The sequence below is a fragment of the Balaenoptera borealis genome (assembly GCF_965194805.1).
Source record: "Balaenoptera borealis genome assembly, chromosome: 10".
In the NCBI taxonomy this organism is placed as follows: Eukaryota; Metazoa; Chordata; class Mammalia; order Artiodactyla; family Balaenopteridae; genus Balaenoptera; species Balaenoptera borealis.
This window is the reverse complement of record NC_138874.1, coordinates 112,651,826-112,673,816: the sequence shown is the minus strand read 5'-3', so window position 1 is coordinate 112,673,816 and position 21,991 is coordinate 112,651,826. Positions and strand designations below refer to the sequence as shown.

Sequence of the window (21,991 nt, the reverse complement as noted above, 5' to 3'; positions counted from 1 at the left end):
GGACCCACAAAGGGGAGGACACAAACCTCAGAGACTGGGACGAACAGACTTCCGAGATGGCCACCACGATCCCGCCTCCTGCTGGCCACACCCGCGTGGTGCCCTCCCTGTCAGTGTCAGCTGGACCTAGTGACTGACTTCCAGCCAATAAAACACAGCAAGCGATGGACGTCACTTCTGTGATTAGGTTACAAAAGGACTCGGGCTTCCGTCTCTCTAGCTGGGTGTGTGTGTCTGTCTGTCAGTCTGTCTCTCTTACTGCTTACTCATTCTGATAAAACCAACTGCCGTGTCTGAGCTGCCCTATGGAGAAGCCCACGTGACAAGGGCCTCCAGCTAACAGCAGCTGAGAGATCCCTGCCCACAACAACTGTGGGCGCTTGGAAGCAGGTCCCACCCCGGCTGAACCCGGAGAGGCCCTGGGCCTGACCTGCAGCCTCACGAGACAGCCTGAGCTGGAGGACCCTGCAAAGCCACATTCCTGACCCACAGAAACTGAGATAACCAACAGTATCTAAAGCCGCCAAGTTTTGGTATAGTTTGTTATGCAGCGGTTGCTACCTGGCACAGAGGATCACTGGCAGAGCTGCCTCAGTCCTCTGCTTCCCAACAGCCTCCAGCCCCAAAGCTCTCCAGACACGTGTACCTCTCTCCAGCCACGTCCTTGGCTCTCCTGCCCGCTCAGGCTCCAGCCACGGCGCCCCTGGACCTCGGCCCTCAGGGTCACAGACATCCCAGCCACTGACACTCTCCACCTCTGCCTTCCCGACCACTTCCTCCTGGGCCTCTACTCTCCAGGTTTCCCCCTCTTCAGTCCTTACCCCCGATGCTCCTGGGGTCCTGTGGCCTGAGCCGCTGCTTCTCCTCTTCCTGTGCCTAAGTCACCTCCGGCTTCCGTCACCATCTCACTATCCATGTGATGACTCCCAACTCCATCAACAGTGCCCAGTGACTCCGGCAGAGTCTGGGTGTCCCAGAGACACTTGGCACTCAGCCCTTCCAAACTGAGCGGATGCTCACCGTAGGAGTCAGCAGAGACCTCCTGAATGTCCGTCACCGCGTCCGTCCTTCCCCAGGACCACCCACCCAGTCACCAGCAGAGCCACCCATCCTGCCCCCGCCCCCAACCAATCAGGCACAACCTTGCATTACTTACCCTCCTCACATTCCTCCAATGCATCCGCTTCTCCCAACTTCTACTGCATCGTCGCCCTTGCCCAGGCCACCATCACCTCTCACCCGGATGGCTGCCACAGCCTCCTCATCCCCCACCTCCTCTCCTCCCTCTTTCCTGCTCTTCCAACCACTGCTTACGGGATCTTTCTAGAACAAAATCTGACGACATTACCCTCTGGCTTTAAACCCCTTAGTAACTACTCACTGATCTGGGGATAAAGTCAGATTCCTCAGTGAGGCTTGCAAAGACCCAGCTTAGTTATCCGACCTCAGCCTGGACATCAATCCATCCTCCACCCAAAAGGTTTCAGACTCAACGTCAACGTCTCATGCACTCTCGTGCCGCTGGGCCTTCAGATATATTTATGCTACTCCTGCCTGCCCTTCTTCATCTCATTAATTCATACCTATTCTTCAAATCACCCACTAAGATGTCACCTCTTTCAGGAAGCCTTCCTTGATAGTCCCTTCTCCATCCCACCGTTGACCCCTCTGCCTTGTGGTTGCCGACTTACTTGCCACCCCCCGTATCTATCTTGGTCCACATTGTAACCCAGGGCCCAGCCCAGGGACTGACATTTTGTAAGCATTTGGTAATTATTTACTGAATATATGAATTTAGCTAACTCATTTGCAGAGAAAAAAACTGAGGCATGCAGAGGTTGACTGGCCTAAGGTCACCCAGCTAGCAGCGGCAGAGCTGGGGTTTGACCCCGGGGAGTCTGGCTCCAGAGTCTGTGCTTCCAACCACAGAAAAACTAGCCCTTTAAAGAAAGTAAGAAGGTCAGGTTCAAAGAAGGCCTTAAACCCTTTGTTTGTTCATTTTTAATGATCATTTCTAGTTGAAAAAGGAAAGGAAGTGAGTATTTTTTAGGATAGTAATTAAAATCACAAGTGCTCATGAAAACTGAAAAAATCCATATTGAGGTTGTGAAACACATAATCTATTTAAGTATTTTCTGGAAAGAAACACCTTGTAAATAAACACCCAGGACTTCCCTGGTGGCGCGGTGGTTAAGAATCCACCTGCCAATGCACGGGACACGGGTTCAGTTCCTGGTCCGGGAAGATCCTACATGCTGTGAAACAACTAAGCCCATGCACCACAACTACTGAGCCTGCGCTCTAGAGCCCGCGAGCCACAACTACTGAGGCCTGCGCACCTAGAGCCCGTGCTCCACAACAAGAGAAGCCACCACAATGAGCAGCCTGCACACCGCAACAAAGAGTAACCCCCACTCGCCGCAACTAGAGAAAGCCCGCGCACAGCAACGAAGACCCAACACAGCCATAAATAAATACAGACATACATACATACATACCCAGCCAGAGGAATCATCAAGCTATCCCTTGCTTTCTATTACAAGCTTCCCAAAAGGACAGATCATGGTTATCTTTTAATGAATTTTTGTAATGTTGAGTGTATTTACAGGAAAAATAAGCAGGATGTTATGTCTCTGCTTCATCATAGGTCCCAGGTTCCCAGAGATGGCTGATCCCTGGAGGCCAGCTCATTCCATTAAGGCAACTTCCTGCCAATCAGAAATAAGGAGCAGATTCATCCATTGCTCTCAGATCCCAATGCTTGTAGGTCTTCCAAGATTTATTTCCACTGTAACAGCAAGCAACCTGCGTACCCCTTCAACCGGAAATGAAAAGTGAGCTTCGCTCCACTGGAAACAAACTAAGGAGAGAGACTGGGCCCACCAATCCTCGTGCCCATTCCTGGGACTCAGGAGGTCCCGGACGATGCGTGAGCTTAGCACTCACATCTAAACACTCAAACAAAGCAGCTTAAAAGACATGCAGAGAACCACCAGAAGCACCTTCACGTGAGATTTTGAACTCTTAGCACCCCACCTGCAAAGGCACTGAGAAAGGAGAAAGTTTTCCAGGAAAGGCAATTATACTCAGACAGGTAAAATCCACACATTCTGTTTGACTCTGATTTTGCCAGATTTTTTTGTTGTTGGTTTGACTGATTTTGTTTTCTGTTTGTGTTTTAAAGGATGACTAGAGTCCAAAGTAGCACCGTAAAGTGAAAAATGTCATCAGGATTTAGGTATGTGCAATCTATCCACAAAAGGTAATCCCTTCCGTATTCTGTTCAGGGCTTCTTTATACAGTGCATGCAGCATCCTTTCATAACCACAGAACACACACCATCAAACTTTCTCTTCCTCTCTGGTATCAATAAAAACATGAAGCTCCAAACAGTTTCTAGGAGGTTAAGCTGCGGAAACGCCCTCTGGTCAGATCTCAGGGCAGATAAACCATCAAACAACATTATGAAGAATATCCTTCCAAAGACCTAAGAGATTACTCTGGACCAGCAGGTCCTTGAAATATTGTGATGGAAAAATGTAAATGTACAGCTGATAATTACTTTGGTTGTTTATCCGTTTGCTTTCTCATATATAGGGTTTCATGATTGCATTTAATCACCCCCAAAAGAATTATCTTGGTGAGTTCACAGAGCAACATAATAGAGTCACTATAATTCAATAGACACTTTTGATTTCCCTGATAAGATAAAGAGTCAGCAATTACTGTTTGTTATCACAACTCCAGTTCTTGTCAATACGATTCAAATTTTACTTGATAAACTAACTACATAAACCCTGGCCAACTACAAAAGTCCGAACCCTGAGTTATTTGCAGTGAAGCTTGTACAGGTACTTTGAAAAATTACATTAAGTGTAAAATGCCCCAGATTCCCTGTGTTATCTAACTTGGAAAATCACCCTGGTTTGAAAGAATAAGCAGAATGGTGGCATGGATCTCCCCCTTCCTAGGGCTAGTTTATTCCGCATCATCCTCAATCAACTCCCAACAAATTAATCTAAATTACGAAGCAAAGCAAGTCCCTGAGTCCTCAAATGCCCCATGGTCTGCCACCATTCCTACAGACCATGCTAATTCACTGGGTCAATTTCTTGTCAGTTATGGAAACAACAAGGAAATGTCCAAATCAGAGGCAACAATGCCACACAAGTAGGACTTTCAAAAGTTAGAAAGTCATTTGGGAGGAAGCAAAAAACTGTGCCCACTTTCTTCTCCTTCTTGCCTCTCCTCTGATCTGTCTTCTCCTAGACCTACTGCCACACCAGCCCTGACCAAAGGTGAGGGCCAGCTACCAGCTCACCCAGGCTGCTGCTCAGGCCAGCCTCTGGGCATGACCCCCAGAGGACAAAGGGCCCAAATAAGGCAGCCTTCTTCACTCACGAGCATGTGCTACACTTACAGCCACCAAGAGAGGGACCCAAATACAGAAGGACCTAATATTATGACTTGTAGGATTATCAAATACCAAACCAAAGCATCCAGGAAGAATGAAAGCAGCTACACCAAATCCAGATCTCTGAACTCATCTATCAGAGAACATTGATCTGGTAGGTTAAAGGTAGATTATTACTGAATCAAGCCATTGCCAGTCAGGGTAAAATTAAAAGACGAATACATTTAAATTAAAATAAATAAAACCTTCGACATCCTTTAAACTATCAGCCAAGAAATAAACCGAAAGTAAACAGGTACATGCAAGGAATCCCAAAACAAGCTTGAAAATGAACAAAAGCGGCAAGACTCACACTTTGTGATTTCAAAACTTACTACTACAAAGCTACAGTCACCAAAACAGTGTGGTACCAGCATAAAGAGGCACATAGAGGCCAACGGGATAGAATACAAAGCCCAGCAATAAACTCTCACATATATGAACAAGTGATTTTTAGCAAGGGAGCCAAAACCAGTCAACAGAGAAAGGACAGTCTGTTCAACAATGCTGCTGGGAACACGATATCCACACACCAAGGAATGAAGCTGGACCTTTACCTAACACCGCATACAAAAATCAACTCAAAATGGATCAAAAATCCGTTTATTGGCGTAAAATACACATAACATGTAAAAACAAAGCTAAACAGGTAGTACACCAGGGGAAATTTTGGGAATCTACGTCTCCTGACAGGTTCAATAATTTGTCTTTGATTTTACACTAATGTTTTTTATTCTTTTTAAGTGGGAATTCTGCCCTTTTCGGGAAAGATTTTGAACACAATCCTAATCAACGGTAACTACTTAGACCAGAAGTCTGCAAACTGTAGCCCCACCCAAATCTGGTCGGCCACCAGTTTTTGTATGGCCGTGAACTCAAGAATGGTTTTTACATTTTTAAATAGTTGGGGGAAAAGATCAAAATAAGAATATGTCAAGGGCTTCCCTGGTGGCGCAGAGGTTGAGAATCCGCCTGCCAATGCAGGGGACACGGGTTCCAGCCCTGATCCGGGAAGATCCCACATGCCGCGGGGCAACTAAGCCCGTGCGCCACAACTACTGAGCCTGTGCTCTAAAGCCCGCGAGCCACAACTACTGAGCCCAACATGCCGCAACGACTGAAGGCCACGCACCTAGAGCCCATGCTCCGCAACAAGAGAAGCCACCGCAATGAGAAGCCCACGCACCACAACAAAGAGTAGCCCCCGCTCACCGCAACTAGAGAAAGCCCGCACGCAGCAACGAAGGCCCAACGCAGCCAAGAATAAATAAATTAAATAAATAAATTTTTTTAAAAATGCTGGAGAAGGTGTGGAGAAAAGGGAACTCCCTCTTACACTGTTGATGGGAATGTAAATGGGTGCAGGCACTGTGGAAAACAGTACGGAGGTTCCTCGAAAAACTAAAAATAGAGTTACCATATGATCCAGCAAACCCACTCCTGGGTGTATACCCAGACAAAACTCTAATTCAAAATGATACCTGCACCCCTATGTTCACAGCAGCACTATTCCCAATAGCCAAGGCATGGAAACAACCTAAATGTCCCTGACAGATGAATGGACAAAGAAGATGTGGTACATATATACAATGGAGTACCACTCAGCCATAAAAAAGAATGAAATAATGCCATTTGCAGCAACATGGATGGACCTAGAGATGATCATACTAAGTGAAGTAAGTCAGATAGAGAAAGACAAGTATCATATGATATCACTTACATGTGGAATCTTTAAAAATGATACAAATGAACTTATTGACAAAACAGAAACAGACTCACAGACATAGAGAACAGACTAGTGGTTACCAAAGGGGAAAGGTGGTGGGGGGAGGGATAAGTTAGGAGTTTGGGATGAACATATACACACTGCTATATATAAAACAGGTAAACAACAAGGTCCTACTATAGAGCACAGGGAACTATATTCAATATCTTGTAACAAACCATAATGGAAAAGAATCTGAAAAAGAATATATACATATATAACTGAATCACTTTGCTGTACACCAGAACTAACACAACATTGTAAATCAACTATATCTCAGTTAAAAATTTTTTTAAAAAAGAATATGTCATGACATGCAAAAATCATCCAGAATTCAACTTCCAGTGTCCATAAATAAAGTTGTATTGGAACACAGCACATTTGTGCCTTGACGCCTCACCTGTGGCTGCTTTGGGGCTACAACAGCAAAAACGAGTAGACGCCAACAGAGGCGTTATAGTGCATAAAGCCTAAAATATTTACTTTCTGGCCTTCAGCAGAAAAAGTTTACCAACTCTTTTCTCGGACGGCCCCAATTTCAAATGTTCTGCAATGCCGCTCCCACAGATCATCAAAAGATTTCCGGAACTTCAATAAGATTTCAGCCTCATTTGTTCAAAGATTGATGAAACACCAGCTGGGCCAAGGTCAGCACCAGGCACCAGGGGTACGAAGACAGGCCAGGCAGACGCCACCCCTGCCCTCACGGAGCTTCCAATTTGAGGACCAAGATGGCCAGTAATCAGGAGGTCACAACACAGCCCGTGACCTTGGCCTCTACTACGTTGGACATTGTGGGCAGCACGTAGTAGGGGCACCTTAACCAGGCGGAAGGCAAGTGTCCAAGGGGGCTTCCAAACCTGGAAGGAGATCAGAGAGAAGCAAGGCAAAGGGCAGAGGGGAGAGGGCAGGAGGAGTAGGAGGGCAGGGCAAGGAACGTGCACTCAGGTAAGAGAAAGGACACCTTCACGGACCAATAGCCGTAAGGACATGGCTCGGCCTGGCTGTCCCTCGAGAGCAGTGGTGAGATGAGCCGGGGCAGCAGCAGAGGCCCTGCCAGGTCCGGACGAGCCCTGCTGGCCCGTTAAAGAACCGGCCTCCAGTCCGCATGTCCTGGGCAGAGCCTCTCACCTGCGAGGCAGCCAGAATCCCTCTGGGGGCCACCAGTCAAGTTTGTGGTAGAGCCCTAACAAGCCCACCACATACGAGGATTTTCTAGATAAAAACCACAGGCTCAGGACTTCCCTGGTGGTCCGGTGGTTAAGACTCTGTGCTTCCACTGCAGGGGGCACGGGTTCAATCCCTGGTTGGGGAACTAAGATCCCGCACGCCACAAGCTGCAGCCAAAAAAAAGTCACACGCTCAATCATCAGAAACCAATGAAATGTGTTAATATCACGACTACTCTTCAAACATCATGACGTTCTCAATAGAAAACTCTAGATGAAAATCGGTAACGTCCCAATGAAGGGTTTTCACATAACCACGACGTAAGAGTCCACATTTCAAAAGAAAAGTTCCATACCTTTCCTGATCCGTATCGTCATCCCATGCCTGTGAGGGCTCCACCAAGTAGACAGGACAAAAATAAAAACTAAAACCCCATAAATTCCAAATAGGCTCTGGCTAGCCATGACACTGAGCCACATCCAAAGTCAACTCATAGCAGGTGGGAAAACAGATAAAGTCGACGCCCATCTGTTAAGTAGGAATAAAACCCTGAAAAGCTTCGATGTGGATTTAAAGCACCTGCTCAGTCTTGATACGATGTATTGCTCCACGTTAGGTAACTGTGATTTTTTTCAAATAAAGTTAAAACTCATCTTCCGGTATCTGCAGATTTTACCAGGCTTGGATCCTAAACACCAAGTGCTATGATTAGGAAAAACCAAATCAGTGACGCACAGCATCTCACAGAAGGTGGGGGGTCTGCCACAGAGCCACCGTAACAGTGTGCCTGTCACACTCAAGGTCACGACTAAGCTCTGCACTGTCACACAAAGGCATCCCTCTGACTTCCAACTTGGATGATGAAAGGGCAAACGGTAAGGCAAGTACCACACTGTTTGGTTTTGAGTTTGGGGGCAATGAAAAACTAAATTTTAGGAGTTCCCTGGTGGCCAAGTGGTTAGGATTCCGGACTTTCACTACTATGGCCCAGGTTCAATCCCTGGTCAGAGAACTGAGATCCCACAAGCCATGTGGTGTGGCCAAAAAAAAAAACCACTAAATTTTATTTAGACTAAAAGATCATGGATCATGCTGTATATAAAATCTGGGCTTATATGTAATTAATGCCACAGTGTTAAGAATAAATAAACTGACTTCAGATTCACGCATCTGAAGACTGCCGGAGAACCCACATCCTGAGTGGGAGTTCAAGTTGCTTCACAGAAAACGTCTGCCCCCTTTGACAGAATACTGAAGGCCTCTAAGGGAAACATGATGATAAGCACGTCATCATTTATAGCTGGATGAATAATCACCACATTTCCCTGCACGCCTGTCCTGCTCTCCCGGGACGCAAAGCATCCCAGGAGCGAGGGCTGCCTCTTCCATCCCTTTGATCCCCAGCCCTAGGCCAGCGCCAGGATGTGGAGCCCTCAGCTAATGCCATGTGCAATCCCAGAACTTCAAAGATCTTCACGGAATCATCACATATCCTTCAATCACTGAAATATTTAACTTAAAAGAGGCAGGAAGCGACACTGCTCCACAGGGCCCCGAGATCCCAGGCGGGTGGTGGCCTGGGCCCCCCCTCTTCCTTGCCCGTCCGACAAGGCGAAAGATAAATGTTTAAAGGAGGACACCATCGCCCCTGAGGCGTGGCGCTCCTTACGGGAACGGCTTCACCCAGCATCATCGCATCAGCCATGAGATGCTGCAGGTGCCGGCGTCTATCACATCGCAGCACCAGCATGGACCACTTTTATCACCTACATATGTTTCCCTCCAAATAAAGTCACATTTCCATCTCAACATGCCTGCAAGAGCCACAGACCTCAACACCTGCCTCCTCCCCACACCGCAGAATCTGTCCCAACTGTGGGAAGTGGACATCAGCAGACCAGCGCCTCGCACACGGGTAGCCCCGTGGAGGTTGGCCCATCCATCGGTGCCCCTGGCACCTGGGCAGTTCACTCCTCCAGCTGTCCAAAGCCAATGTCCTCCGTGTCTTCCACCAGCCACCCAATGCCTTCAGGCTCCCTCGACACCTACCCAAGTCAACCCATGGGAAATGGTCCGAAGGACAGATGTTAGATACACCAGGGGAGAAAGGGGGCGCCCTCCATGAACCAGCGATGACACTGTGAGTCGACCTCTGTGTGACCTCGCTCTGGGTCACCTGCTGTTAAAAACGCTCCCCCAGGACCAGCAGTAACTGAACTGAATCTCAGAAGGAAGGGACTCAGAGCTCTTCTAGTTCAATCCCGCTGGGCCTTCCTGAGTCACCAAGGTGTGCACACTGCCATGGGTGGTTCGCGGTCCTCCAGGGGACATTCTGCCCCTTATCCCCGCTCTGGACCCTTCAACCTGCATCGCCGGGCCTTGCATTTCCCTGGTGCCACCAGACCAGGTCCCATCCACTGCTCCAGGACGGGCTTCCATCACCACACACCCCACATCTTCCCTCCTCCAAACCTCCAGCTGTGCTTGTCCAGGACAGCCTGCAACGCTGTGAATTGTGCTTTTCTAGCAAGCCTGACACGCTGCTGGTTGAGATGCTTGAACAATAATCTCTAGGTCGCCGCAGGAGGCCAGTTTTGAAGGCCTCACTCTGCTATCTTGCAGCTTGTCCGCTAATTTGTGTCCCTGACCATAAGACTCCACAGTTAGTCTGGCAGAGGTTCACTTGATGTCCTTAGGCCTGTGATCCGAAACAATCAAGACCTCTCTGAATATGGATTCTGTCGTTCAGCTCTGACTACGTGAACCCTTCTAGAATTCAACGGGCAGGAGCTCCAGAGGATTTACCTTCTACCCATCACTACTCTAAAATGATCATTCCAGCCCTAAGAATATGCCCACACTTCCACTCCATCCTGTTAACTAAAGATTTAATGCCAGGACTTCCCTGGTGGCGCAGTGGTTAAGAATCCGCCTGCCAATGCAGGGGACACGGGTTCCAGCCCTGGTCCGGGAAGATCCCACATGCCGCGGAGCAACTAAGCCCGTGTGCCACAACCACTGAGCCTGTGTTCTAGAGCCCGAGAGCCACAACTACTGAGCCCGTGAGCCACAACTACTGAAGCCCGTGCGCCTAGAGCCCATGCTCCACAACAAGAGAAGCCACCACAATGAGAAGCCCATGCACCGCAACAAAGAGTATCCCCCGCTCGCTGCAACTAGAGAAAGCCTGCGCACAGCAACGAGACCGAACACAGCGAAAAATAAATAAAATAAATTAGTTTAAAAAATAAATACCATTTTAAAAAAAGAAAAGACTTAATGCCTTTTTAACATCTGACTATATCTTGTTGCCTTTCTAATACCTTTCCAGAAAGGGGCCCGGAGTCCATACCAGGCACCACTTAAAGCGCTTTCCATCCTTCCTTCCCTGAATCCCACACCAGGAAAAAGGCAGGGTCCAGGTGCACCAACTGTTCATAGATGAAAACATTGCAGCTCCTGCGGATGCGAGCTGTGTCCTGCGCCAGCCTGGGTGCAGGCACTCTGCGCTGTAGCCCCGCCCCCTCCAGGCTGGCTTCCATAAAGAACCAGAGAAAACCCGGAAAGCTGACCGCCCCATCCAACACACGAGGTCCTCTGGAGATGGAAGACCCCCTCACCCCCAGGTCAGGGGCTTGTCCTTCCAGCTCCATCCATGTCTCCCCAAGTCGGAGCCCATGAGAGGCTTCCCGTGAAAAAACACTGCTGTCTTTCCCGTCCAGGGTCATCTGGGAATAGACTGTCCAGACTGTATTCCTGAGGAGCTCCAATCCTCAGAAGGGGACTGGACATTTCAGAGACTTTATCAGTTCATGCCTGTCTCCCCTTGGAAACTGTAGAACTCCCTTTCCTAGAAGCCCTGGCTGGCTTTTCGAGGGGGTCTGATCTCTGAGACAGAGGGCGATGATCTGCCCACCTCCCCAGGCTGTTTGAAGCTCCTCAGTCTCACCTAAGTGAGATCCAAACAGTGTTCCCCTCCACGCGTTCCCCAAACTTCTAGGAGCTGTAACTGTCAGCCCAGCAAGTCACGAGTTAGAGAAGCTCAGCTTTAGCAGATGGAAGCTTCCAGCAGGTATCCAGATAGAGGAACTCTGTCCACGCTCTGTTGCCCAGGCCTGTCCCGAGACAGCATTAAGAGAGCGCGGCATGGGCGTGTCCTCCCAGGGTGTCAGCACTCACCCAGGTTTGTGGTCTTCTGCATATTACCTCCCTAATAACCTTCTGGAAATGGGGTTTCTACTAACCTGGAAATAGATCTAATCAAGGTTAGTAGATCTGTTTGATCGGTTTATTTTGAAACATTCATAATTAGTAGCTGTGGTAGGTTAAATTTTGTCCCCCCAAAAGTTATATTCAAATATCTAATCCCCAGTCCCTGGGAAAATGACCTTCTTTGGAAATAGGATCTTTGCAGATGTAATTAAATTGAGATGAGGTCATACCGAATTAGGGTTTTCTACTGTTCTTACAAGAAAAGGGAATTTTGGACACAGAGACTCAGAGAAACACAGACAGAGCACTGTGTGAAGACAGGCAGAGACTGGAGTGATGCTGCCACAAGCCAAGGACACCAAGGACTGCCCGAAGCTAGCAGAGGAGCAAAAAGCAGATTCTCCCTCTGAACCTCCAGAAGGAACCCATCCTGCCAACACCTTGATTTGAGACTTCTGGTCTCCAGAACTGTGAGAAAATACATTTAGTTATTTTAAGCTACCCAGCTTGTTACAGCACCTTATGATGGCAGCCCTAGGGAACCAATACAATAGCTGTCATCCATCCATCATGCTCACTGCTTGGCAGGCACTGTCCGTGTACTTCACACCCGTTAGCTCACAACATCCCCACCATGGCCCTAGGAGGTAGCTTCCTAACCACACCGTGTGGAGAGATGAAGAAACTGAGGCATGTAACTCACCCATGGTTACTCAGCTGGAACGCGATAAAGATGGGCGAGGACCCAGGTCCCACTTCCCTGCACGGGCACTATCCCCTGTCCCTCTTCCAGTGCTACTCCTAACACCCAGCCCTGCTGTACCTGAGAGACACCTGCTTCTTATCAGAAGTGCACACACGTCAGTGACACACCCATCCAGTCTAAGCGTGGGTCTGCAGGCTGAGATCCCGTACTGCCCTCGCCCTTCTTCCAAGTAATTTTCCCCCATGAAATGTTGGGAGCCACCTCCAACCCCACCTTGCCCTGGATGTCAGAGCTGCTGCCTCCTAAAGTACCAGACAGAGCAGGGGCTCCCGGACGACCCTACACATTAGGGCTCCAGCAAAACACAGGGACCTCGCTCAGCGGGGTGTGTTAACGAGCCCAAGAGAACCCCTCACTCCAAAGCTGACCCCTGACCCTGTCCAGGACTCTGTGCTGCTGGCATCTTTACTGCATTTGCCGTTATGTCCAAGAATCTTGCAACTAATTTAAACACAGAATTACCATATGGTCCGGCAATTCCACTCCTAGGTCGGTACCGAAAAGAACTGAAAACAGGCGTTCCAACAAATACTCATCCCTGAGTGTTTATGGCATCATTATTCACAATACCCAAAAGGTGGAAATGACCCAGATGTCCCTCAACAGATGAGTGGAGAAACAAATCATGGTATGGAGACGTATAATGAGATACTCTTCCGCCACAGAACGCAATGAAGCATTGACACACGCTACAATGTGGGTGAACCTCGAAAGCATTACGTCCAGCCAAAAAAGCCAGACAAACGAGGTCACATATTGCATGATCCGGAATAGGTAAATCCATGGAGACAGAACACAGATTTAGAGGCTGCCAGGGCCTCAGAGGAGGAGGGAAGGGGGAGAAACAGCTTAATGGGTGAGGGCTTTTACTCTGGAACGATGTAAATGTTTTGAAATTAGATGCAGGACGTTGCACAAGGCTGTCCGTGTAGTAATGCCACTGAACTGTTCACCATATCATGCCTAATGGTACATTATGTGGATCTCACCCTAATACATCACTTTTCTTGTAAATCCTGCCACTGATTCATAAACTGACAGCTGTGCCATACGTGCTGCCCTGCCTGCCTCCCCGCTCCGCCCGCACCCGCGGCTTTCAGGACCAAGTTCCCACCCCCTAACCCAGCTTGCAAGCCCTTGGCCCGGCCCCTGTCCTCTCTCCCCCGCACCCCATGCTGCAGCCCAGGCAGAACCTCCCACGGGCTCCCCGCCATCAGGTGCTCCCTCTCTGCTTCCCTTCCCAACCTCAGCATCCTCGAGGCCCGCCAGGAGTCCTCGGTGAAGCTCCGCAGACAGCCTACCACCCACAACCAAGCACCAGACCCCTTCAAGGCCAAGGGCGAACACTTTGCATCCCCATTGCTGTAACTGTCACCCGAGACTCTTGAGAGCAACTCCAACAGATAAGAGCATGACCTGGGTGTCGACTTCTAATCCATGCCAACACTAGGGTAGCAACTGCTATTACCCCCAGTTTATAGGGGAGCAAATTCACCCTCCACGGCACGGAAGGTAAAGTAAATTCTAAAAATTACCCAATCAGCAAGGCAGATAGCCAGAATTCACCCCCAGCTCAGTCCAACGGCAAACGGTCCCCTACCCCTCTGGGATTCAGCCCAACAACCATCCAGCCCATCATAGGACCTGACAACGAGCTGCAGAATCAATTCTGACGCAAATAAACTTGCATGGATTTTCATCTGTGCCTGACAGACCTATACATGGCTGCAAACCCTGGTTCCTTCCGCCTTCCCCAGACGGCGTCGGCTTTCATGTTTAGCACATTTTCTTCCCTGCGTCCTTCCGGACAGAGATGCCACCCTCAAACAAGACATATGAAAATGCTTCCAGAGATTAAATGCTTACAGCCAAGCTTCTGAAGGTGACCTGATTAAATACTTAACCATAATACCAGTCTAGACTCAATAGATCAAACCCTTCTGGCTCAGGGCAATTGTGGCTCTGCGGCAACTGTGCAAAATAATGCTTATAAATGGAAGAAAGGAAGCCCATTTCTCCTGAGTTTCTAGTAAATTGGGGGTTGGAGACTTAATAATGCCAGACAAATTTACAAGTCAGGCAGCAGGTTCTGCGGAGGCCCCTGGGGGCAGAGCCCGGCCATCCGCCCAGGACACAGCTCTGGCAATGAATCACGGCTGAAAGCCAGGGAAAGGGGTCCAATGCTCCCCCTCCCTTCCTAGGCTCCTTCCTTCCACCTGGGGCTCGGAGACCATCACTTCGCTCTGTTTTATATTCTGAATCCAGGGAATGTCCTCGCTCTGTTCATGTTTTATTCTTTCAGCCTCTCCAACAAGCCACTCATCCCAGCTCCAAACCTCAGACACGTAGTTCCCTCTGCTGAGACCACGTGTCTCATCTCTTCCCCTGGGTACCTGCTGGAGGCCCCGGGTCTCTATAAATGATACTTGCTCCTGCTAGCGTTCCCAGGCTGTCCGGCCCCTGGGTAGGGGTCCCCCACCTGCGCGGTAGGCGCCCTCCCCCTTAGAGAGCGCTCACTCCCAGCATCATACCACCCGGTCCCAAGTCCACCTTTCCCACTAGACGGTGGGCAACCCGAGGGCACACACTACGCTTGCCTTGTACTTCAATGAGTCTCCAGCACCTAGAAGGGTGTCTGTCATGGAAGCTCTGACTCAACGTCTACTTATAATGATGAAGCAATGAACGAAGAAACTCAGGTGGTCTCTCTGGCGGGAAAGAAAGAGATCACCTCTCAGATGCCAACTAAAGAGCCAGCTGCAAACCAGAAGAATCTTCCACGCGCATTTCAGTGCCTTCACCCTTGGAAGGGATGGCAGTTTATTAAGCATTTTCTATTCGCCTCAAGTTCTGGCCAAGAAACTCCACGTCACATCCAAACTGAAAGAAAAAAGCAAATCAAAGAGAGAGAGCGGGCCTCCCTGGTGGCGCAGTGGTTAAGAATCCGCCTGCCAATGCAGGGGACATGGGTTCGAGCCCTGGTCCGGGAAGATCCCACATGCCGCAGAGCAGCTAAGCCCGTGCGCCACAACTACTGAGCTTGCGCTCTAGAGCCTGCGAGCCACAACTACTGAAGCCCGCATGCCACAACTACTGAAGCCCACATGCCACAACTACTGAAGCCCGCGAGACTAGAGCCCGTGCTCCACAACAAGAGAAGCCACCACAATGAGAAGCCCGCGCACCACAATGAAGAGTAGCCCCCACTCGCCACAACTAGAGAAAGCCCGTGCGCAGCAACGAAGACCCAATGCAGCCAAAAATAAATAAATAAAATAAATAAATTAAAAAAAAAAAAAAGAGAGAGCAAAAACCTACAAACAGTATCACACATTTGCACATTAGTCACCACCTTAGTCTCCAGACAATCTTCTAAAGAGATGATGCAGAATATACCGGGACACAAGGTCTCTGACCATCAGCTTCCTCACTGAATGGAGACCAGAAACTCCTTTTCACCTGTTTCTCAAATGCATCTCTGCCCTAATCCCCTGTATTAGGGCCACCATAACAAAGTACTGCAAACCTGGTGGCTTAGGACAATAGAAATTTATTCTTTCACTGTTTTGGAGTGCAAGAGTCCAAAATCAAGGAATGGGGAGGGCCGTGCTCCCCTCCAAAGCCTTGATGGGGGGAGTGCTTCCTTGCAGCCTCCAGCTCCTGGTAGCCCCAGGCGTTCCGAGGTGTCCCTCGGCTACTGGAGGCTTAACTCCAATTTCTGCCTCTGTCCTCACGTGGTCTCTCCCGGGTCTCCCTCTTCTTATAAGGACCAGTCATCTTGAATAAAAGGCCAACTCTAATCCAGGATGACCTCATCTTACCTAATAAGACAATTGTATCTCCAATGACCCTATTTCCAAATAAGATCACGGTCTGAGGCAATAGGGGTTGGGGGGGGGGGGGGGGGACACAATTTAACCCACAACATCCTCCATCTTCCAGCCCAGAATGTGGATTAAACGATCCAGGCACGATATTGCAAGCACCAGGAACTGTGTTTTCCTCAAGTTAATATGTAAATATATGCAAATACTTTTGTGAAAATGTTGTTTTTCAAAGTTTAATTATTTTTCTTTTGTCTACTTTTCCTGGATATCTAAATTCAGACTGAAGCTTGCAAGTAGTTTAGAACCGAGAACAAACGTCAAGTAATTTACATGGAAATCCGATGCTTCTACTTAATAGCTCTGTAATCTTAATCTTTTCTTTCCTTTTTTTTTTTTAAAAAACAGAAGAATAAAGTACACTACACAGAGGTGGCTTTGTCACCAGGGGTCCATTTTCAGGCTTATGTGGTGCTGAGGATGGTGTTCCCAAGTACTAAGTGATTAGCGGGCGCTAAGCATTTGACACTTAGCCTGTCACTCCTCTCCACAATCATCGGAAGTGGGTACTATTATTATCCCCACTTTACAGATGCGCAAACTGAGGCTCAGAGAGGTTAAGTAACCGGCCCAAACTCAAACAGGAATCCGGGGGTCTGAATACATGCCAAGTGCTTCCCCCATGGGCTCGACTTAGGGATTTCGGGGATGGAAGAATCTCATTGTTACCTAGTTCAACCGCCCAGCCTCCACACACACACACACACACACACACACACACACACACACACACACACACACACACACACACACACACACACACCAGGCACACCCCACATCACATCCCTGCCGAGAGAGAGCCCCTCTGGGAGGTTTTCCATTTTCCTAGTCCTGCCTGGTAGGATTCTAACAGCTACAGGCACACGGCCTCCCTGACGGCTCCCCCAGAGGGCGCCCAGCCTGGTCAGACACACGGCAGTCACATCAGCACTGGCCAGGCCAGGCCCCCAACCCTCGGCAGGCCTTCACGCTCCCAGGGCTGCCGCTGGTCACCGATGACTTTTTACCCTTGACTTAAAATTGCCACAGAGGTGGAGGGGTGCAGGAGGGGGATTGGAGGAAGGCGGTCAAAAGGTACAGACTTCCAGCTATAAGATAAATAAGTACCAGGGATGGAATGTACAACGTGATGAATATAATTAGCACTGTTGTATGTTATACATGAAAGTGGCTGAGAGTAAATCCTACGAGTTCTCATCACCAGGAATTTTTTTTTTTCTATTTTCTTTAATGTTGTATCTATACGACATGTCGGGTGTTCACTAAACTTATTGTGACAATCATTTCATGATGTCTGTAAGTCAGATCATTATGCTGTACACCTGAAACTTATACAGCGCTGCATGTCAGCTATATCTTAATAAAGCCTGAAAAATAAATAAATGGATAGATTGATTAATTAAATAATGAATTAAACTGCCACAGTATTTGATTCCAGTCACGGAGCTCCCCGCTGATGTCATGGGGCAGCTCCTCTGATAAGGCCGGTACTCCAGAGCAAGGTCAGCCGTCCCGTCCCGGCCCCTGAGGCTCTCCGCGACTTCTGTGACAAAGACGGCGCTCGTTTCACTCGCCAAAAGTGGCAGTTTAAGAAAATCTCATTCCATTGTTAAGAGTCATCTGTTCTAAGGGGTAGTGGTGGGGGCAGGGGATAAATTAGGAGTTTGGAATTAACAGATACACGATACTACATATAAAATAAACGATAAGGACCTACTGTACAGCACAGGGAACTATACTCAATATCTTGTAATAACCTATAATAGAAAAGAATCTGAAATCTTTTATATATTTTTTTTTCTAAGAATCAATTTTATTTATTTATTTATTTTTCATTGCCTTGGGTCTTCATTGCTGCACATGGGTTTTCTCTAGTTGCAGCAAGCGGGGGCTACTGTTCATTGCGGTGCACGGGCTTCTCATTGTGGTGGCTTCTCTTGTTGCGGAGCACGGACTCCAGGCGCGCAGGCTCAGTAGCTTTGACTCGCAGGCTCTAGACCGCAGGCTCAGTAGTTGTGGCGCATGGGCTTAGCTGCTCCGCGGCATGTGGGATCTTCCTGGACCAGGGCTCGAACCCGTGTCCCCTGAATTGGCAGGAGGATTCTCAACCACTGCACCACCAGGGGAGTCCCATATATATTCTCTATATATATTTATATATATTATATATATATAAACTTTATATATTTTATATATATAAACTAAATCACTGTGCTGTACATCTGAAACTAACACAACATTGTAAATCAACTATACTTCAATTAAAAAAAAAGTCATCTCTACTTGAACTTTTGGGTATTCCCTCCACTTGTCATCTCAGAAAAGGAAGAAATTGGAAGCATCCCTGCTCTAGAAGGGTCCCATGAAAGGTTTTCTAATAACATCACTTCGTTTGGTCTCACCTGCCCTTCGAGGTTTTCGGTTGTCCATACGAGTGCAGCTATGGCACATACACTCTGCCACGTGTATATGTTTAGAAATGTACCCATGAATCCCCTGAGTGGTAAGAAAAGGTAACAAGAAGAGTAAAGTGGAGAAGCTGGACCAGGTAATGCCAGGATTTCAGCCAGCTCTGTGTGTCTGTGTGTGTGTGTAATTAAAAGTATTTTAGAGCATAAGCAGAGGGCAAATAGGCCCACTGCCCAGCAAGGTGGGCTGTATGAAACAAGAAGTGTTCATAAAAAAAATGAAAACAAGATTCAACACCACCATTCCATTTCTTCCAGCTGTGGTGCAATGCCAGCCACGAGACGAATCATTATTAAGTCAGTGATAAAGGCGGGAAGCCCGATGAAAATTTTATAAGCTGCTCCAAAACTTGTTGTAGGCTGACACATTTAAAGCACGTCTGCAAAGCCGCTGCACATATTAGCAGGTAAGCGGCAGGCTTTGCTGGGTGAATAAAATATCGACTTCAAAAATGGAAGTAACTACTGCTATACTATTTATGCCATGATTATTAAAACTTTGTCCTTAAGAAACACTTTTATCCACTACTTCATTCCCAGGCACTTAGATTCTTCACTCTGAAGGCTCATTCCACGCTAATCCCACCTTTAAGTGCCTGCCTGTAAATCACAGCAGTCGAAGAGGGAAATTGAGCAAATGCTTTCGAGCCCTTGACCACACGTGGTCCCCACTGGTAACTACTGGTCAGATGAAAACTGTAAAATGGAGGTTTTATTTTCTGTTCAATTGGAGGCAACACACGGTTGAAGAGGCAGGAACCCTACAGAACTGGATTTCTGTTACATCACTGGTTTTAACCTTTCCCTCAAGGTTCCCTGCCCCTCCCCCACTCCCAGCACTTCCGAGGCGTCCTGTGTTCATTAAAGCTCTAAGGGGGCCTGCCAGAGAGGGTCCCAGCCCAGCTCTACCCTCACAGCCCTGGTCCCTCAATTAGAAAACCAAGACAATGTTGCCCTTTTTGGCTTTAAGAGTCTAGCAATTACTATATATAACATAGATAATCAGGACTTCCCTGGCGGTCCAGTGGTTAAGACTCCACGCTCCCACTGCAGGGGGCGCAGGTTCAATCCCAGGTTGGGGAACTGAGATCCAGCATGCCGAGCAGGGCGGCCAAAATAAATTAATAAATGAATTAATTAATTAAATAAAAATAAAATAGAGAACCAACAAGGACCTACTGCATGACACAGGGAACTATACTCAATATTTTGTAATAACCTAGATACATACACTCACAGCTTTCAAATTAGCTCCTGATACTTTGCCGAGATGAACTCTCGCTGTCCCTTCACCTGCACTCAACAAGATGTGCCAGGGACCACACAGCTGCAGGGAACAGAGGAAGGAACACAACTCAGCCCTTGTTCCCAGGGGCCCTCTGTCCAGCAGGGGACATGAATGAGGAGTCCACCAACGGCACCCACAGACAGAAGCATGTTATGAAACTGCAGAGAGCAGCCTGGAGAAGGGCCCCTCGTGCAGCCCGGGTGAATCAAGGAAGATTGACCAGTTGACTTCCTACACTGTTGGTGGGAATGTAAATGGAAAAGAGTATGGCGATTCCTCAAAAAACTGAAAATAGAGTTGCCATATAATCCAGCAATCCCACTTCTGGGCATGTATCTGAAGAAAATTCTAATTCAAAAAGATACATGCACCCCAATGTTCATAGCAGCATGATTTACAATAGCCAAGATATGGAAGCAACCTAAATGTCCACTGACAGATGAATGAATAAAGAAGATGTGGTCTATATATACGATGGAGTGCTACTCAGCCATAAAAAGGAATGAAATAGTGCCATTTGCAGCAACACGGATGGACCTAGAGATTATCATATTAAGGGAAGTAAGTCAGATAGATAAAGACAATATCATATGATATCACTTATATGTGGAATCCAAAATATGACGCAAATGAACTTATTGACAAAACAGAAACAGACTCACAGGCATAGAGAACAGGCTGGTGGTTACCAAGGGGGAGGGGAGGTGGGGTAGGGATGGAGTGGGAGTTTGGGGTTAGCAGATGCAAACTATCATATATAGAATGGATAAACAACAAGGTCCTACTGTATAGCACAGGGAACTATATTCAGTATCCTGTGATAAACCATAATGGAAAAGACTATGGAAAAGAATGTATATATGTATAACTGAATCACTTTGATGTACAGCAGAAATTAACACAACACTGTAAATCAACTACACTTTGGGACTTGCCTGGCGGTCCACTGCAGGAGGCACGGGTTCGATCCCTGGTCAGGGAACTAAAATCCCACATGCCTCGTGGTGTGGCCAAACCAAAACAAAACAAAACAACTACACTTCAATAAAATTAAAAAAAAAAAAAAGGAAGAAAGGTTTACAAGTTGAGCTGAGCCTGGAAAAGCCTGACAGATGGAAGATAAACAAAGGACATTTCCAGGCAGCCAGAAGAGCATATACAAAGGCACTGTGGCACTACCAGAACACACAGGGTAGAATGTGCCAGAACTTGAGTATGGAAATACCACCAGACATCAATGAGGTCAGCCAAACTAAGCTCTCTTCCCTGCTATACGTGGGAGTCCCCAGTACGGCTTCCCGTCCCCATCTCTCCCTCCCCCTGGCCTCTCCAGGCTGATCCTCAAAGCAATAACCCTCAAGAACAATCTGAAGAAACCTGGCAGCCTGGTCACAGCGCCTGGAGGACCAAAACGCATTCTTGCCTTTGAAAAATGGGCAGTAGAACACACATGATGTTAGAATGACTTGAAAATTAATCTCGTGAAGTTAATAGAAGCACAGCAATTTGGAAGAAAAATAATCACATTTCCCTCCTTCTAAATCATTATTTGCCCCTGGTAAAGCCAATTATGTTCAAGAAAATAAGTTATTATTTTGGGGGGAAAAATGGAGTCTTGATAAGTGCCTTTATTCCAGCAAATAAAACTCCAAGAGCGAATGCCTGACCTCCTGTATTTATGAAGGTCTGTGGGCAGCCTGAATGATATTTCTTAGACAGAATGTTGGGGATGGACCATAATTCCCCTGGTAATCTGTGCATTCTTCCCAGGACCTGACCTCAAAACTGCTGTTTGTCTCTCGGAAAGAAGAAACACAGCTGTCTCCTGATCACCCTTAGACAGCCCCGGTGCCCGGCTAACCCCCTCCCCCAACTCCCTTAGGCTTCCTCCTCCTCGCCCTCTTGCCCGAAGCACACCCTTCGGGAAACAAGTCCTGCAGGTTTCTAACTTTTCCTCCCAAATATGCGGCAAAGACTTTGCTTCT

The 21,991-nt window shown here is 47.8% G+C and overlaps 2 protein-coding genes across 3 annotated transcripts in view; one reads left to right on the top strand and one right to left on the bottom strand.

Annotated features, from left to right (window-relative positions):
* The window catches only part of INSYN2A (inhibitory synaptic factor 2A), a 242,293-nt gene extending 231,157 nt beyond the window's left edge, over window positions 1–11,136 (top strand). Inside the window, exon 5 of the transcript XR_014248825.1 lies at window positions 11,127–11,136. The gene's annotated coding sequence lies outside the window, so the exon portion shown is untranslated. The remainder of the gene's footprint in view (window positions 1–11,126) is intronic.
* Window positions 1–21,991, bottom strand: part of DOCK1 (dedicator of cytokinesis 1) — a 526,335-nt gene that overhangs the window by 494,527 nt on the left and 9,817 nt on the right. The window lies entirely within an intron of this gene.